Source organism: Micropterus dolomieu, unplaced genomic scaffold, assembly GCF_021292245.1.
Source record: "Micropterus dolomieu isolate WLL.071019.BEF.003 ecotype Adirondacks unplaced genomic scaffold, ASM2129224v1 scaffold_41, whole genome shotgun sequence".
NCBI lineage: Eukaryota > Metazoa > Chordata > Actinopteri > Centrarchiformes > Centrarchidae > Micropterus > Micropterus dolomieu.
In genome coordinates this window covers 1-3,269 of record NW_025744044.1, presented here as the reverse complement: position 1 = coordinate 3,269, position 3,269 = coordinate 1, and the positions used below count along the sequence as shown (strand labels likewise).

The 3,269-nt window shown below is 41.1% G+C and overlaps 1 long non-coding RNA gene across 1 annotated transcript in view; it reads right to left on the bottom strand.

The window, feature by feature from the left end:
• The window catches only part of LOC123967119, a 1,246-nt gene extending 815 nt beyond the window's left edge, over window positions 1-431 (bottom strand). The window contains exon 1 of the long non-coding RNA XR_006824196.1: window positions 15-431. This is a non-coding gene — a long non-coding RNA (uncharacterized LOC123967119). The remainder of the gene's footprint in view (window positions 1-14) is intronic.
• Between the last annotated feature and the right edge of the window lie 2,838 nt (window positions 432-3,269).

Sequence of the window (3,269 nt, the reverse complement as noted above, 5' to 3'; positions counted from 1 at the left end):
CCTGCTACTTCCACCTTAGAAATATTACCAAAATAAAATCAGCTATGTCCTTTATCTTTTCACACCTGGACTATTGCAGTGCACTGTGTGTGACTCCCTCTAGTGGACGTTGTGGAGTATTCTGTTGTCTTTGCTCCAAAGGTTTTTGTACAGAGTTTTGGTGTTTCCTGTCACTGTGGGCCTCACAGCACAGTAGTACACAGCAGAGTCTGTCACTGCAGCAGAGGAGATCTGCAGATGAAACTCCTTTGCTGTTTTGTCATGTGCAAAAGAAAACCCTGGTTTCTTTGAATATTCTGCGAGAAACAACTGTGGAGATGAACTGGACTTCTGTTGATACCAGTAGAGGTTGTAGACAGAAACTGAATAGTTGCAGGAGAGAGTCACAGAGTCTCCTTCCAAAGCCAGCATTACATCTTTAAATGGTTTCACTAAATCCTCAGAGCATCCTGAAAAAGACAAAGATAGATTTCACTATGACATTTGTATTTTATTAAATATTGTAATGAAAAATCTTATGTTAGCATAAAACATTATATTCAAAATTTATTTTCATGTCTACATCTCCTGCTACATCTTTTAATTTCTCACCAGTGTGAAACATGAAGATGATCATCCAAACTAAGCAGAGCTGCATCATTTCCACTTGTACTGAATGAACAATAGAGAGAACACAGCAGCTCTTCACTTCCAACATGAAGCCTTTCATATTCAGTTGTGGAGCTCCTCCTCTTGCTGAAACATCAAAAAGCTCTGACTGCATCCTGCCCTTCACAATATTTGAGCCATTATTATCTTCTCTCTGTCTACTGGAATTTGCCCCCCCAGTTTTAAACATGCCACTGCTTAGCCCCCCTTAAAGTAGCTCTCTCTGGATCCTTTTGTTATAAATAATTTTAAACCCACCTCTAAGCTGCTATTTTATACAAACTGTCTCCACTGAACTGATTTCTTTTATAAACGACAACCAAATTGTTAAATGTTCTATCTGGTTTTTGCTGCGTACACAGCACTGAGACTCCTGGTCAGGGTCACCATGACTTACTGCTTGCTGCTGTCACAGGCCTGTTCTCCAGCTCAGACTTTGACTCAGTGAACCACAATGTCTTAATGATCCGTCTGAAGAACCCTGCTGGCCTCAGTGATGTGGCTCTGGATTGATTCATCTCTTATCTGTCAGTCTGACAGTCTTTCTCTGCTATATTTCTCTGCTCTAGTTGGCGGTAGCGCTTTAGCATCCACTGTGTTGAGTTTTGCCGGACGGGGAGGTTAACTTCGGGTTTAGCCCTCCGCTAAGTTGATTGGGGGTAAAATTATATACGTTTGGCTGTTATAGATTGGATTCTGATAGTGAAACGAGTCATTTTGCTTGAAATGTGACGCTCAAATATATAACATATATTATATAACACATAATATAACATCCTGTATTAATTTATAACATTTCTGTTATCAGTGTTACATTATCAACAGGTGACTTTACATAACTTTGTCTTTGTTTCAATTTAACATATCATAAAAACACATACATGGTACCATGGCTGTTGCTACGAGCCATCCGGTCCTTACAAAAGCAGAGTGAGAGCTGTGTCCGTTTTCTCAGCAGGTGGGTGTTGGGAAGGCCAGGGTTGTCCCTTGTCGCACATTATGTTTGTGATTTTCATTAACAAGATCTGAAGGTGCAGCCGGGGGAGGAGAGTGTTCGGTTTGGGGGACGGAGAATTTCTTCTCTGTTATTTGCAGATGATGTGGTTCTGTTAGCTTCATCAGACTGTGACCTCCAACCTGCACTGGGACAGGTTCTAGTTGAGTGTGAAACGGTCAGGATGAGAGTCAGCACCTCCAAGTCTGAGGTCATGGTTCTCTGCTGGAGAACGTTTGATTGTTCCCTTGTGGGTTTGGAAGTGAGTTGTTGCTCCAAGTGAGGGCGTTCATGTATCTCAGGGTCTTGTTCACCAGTGAGGGTAAAATGGAGCGTGAGATCAACAGGCAGATTGATGCGGCGTCAGAAGTCTTGCAGATGTTGTACCAGACCTTCGTGGTGAAGAGAGAGCTGAGTAAGATATTGAGCTGTATTCTTTACATGATAGTTGCTTTTAGTGAATTCTCAAACATTTGACACATCTTCACTATCTGACTGAACACTTGAATTATAAAGTACTGGACCCACTGTGACCTGGTAAATGTCAGGGAAAAATACAACTTCTGTAAAGTAAGTTAAAGAATGTTAAATACACTTTAAATACATTGGGTGTCAAATCATTTATTTAGCTAAATGTTGGAATGTATAGTTAGACATGCTGAACATTAGGTCTGACATATTACTAATATTCTCCTTATTGAGGATCCTGCAGGTGGTTTCTCTCTGATGTGGATTTGCTGCTCCTGTGAATCCTCCCCCAGTGTTTCATTAGCAGCTGTAACCACAGTGACTCTGATAAAACAGGAATTAGCAGAATCCATCTGATATGAAGCTGTGGTTTGAATACCACTTCCCTCCTCTTTGAAGAGTAGTCAGATATCTGGGTTCAGGTTTTTGTACAGCCTCTTCTACACTTTGTATCACTGTTTCTAGAGCACAGTAGTAGAGAGCTGTGTCTGCCAGGGTTAGATCTCTGATGGTCAGTGTAGTTGATGTTGCTGATGTTTCAGATTCATATCTTCTATCGGGAATATGTTCACCTGTGTTATCTTTTGCTCCTTTCCAGAGTATAAACTGAGGTGCCTGAAGGTCAGAATGATGTTTGTACCAGTAAAGCCAAATATTAGTAGCAGCTGTCTGATAGTTACATGTGAGTGTGACAGATTGTCCTTCTCTTCCACTGACTTCCTCTCGTACAGGAGAGATTGTGTCTCCAGCTATTAGTCCTGGAAAAAGTAGAGCAAATGAAGCCATTAGACTAACATTGTTCATGAGGCTGAGAGGAGAAGACAGTGGAAAATGGCAGCTGTACAGTGTTACTCTGTGGACACAAACAGCTCAGCTGTTTCCATAAATCTTTAGAAAAGAATAAAAAGATGTTGTGCTTTCTATCTTACCAAAGAAAAGAGCAGCAAGAATAATCCCCAGCCAATGTTCCATCTCTACAACAAGGTTTAAATCAACAGGAGAAACTAGCTGATGTTCAACATTCAGTCTGAGAATTGTTCTCTTCACAGCAGCAGTTATTATTGACAGAATGGTTGAACACAGTGCAGAAGTAGTGCACCGCCTACTTGATAATGTGGCTCAGCTTGGATTAACAGCAGCTACAGTGTCATCTAGTGGC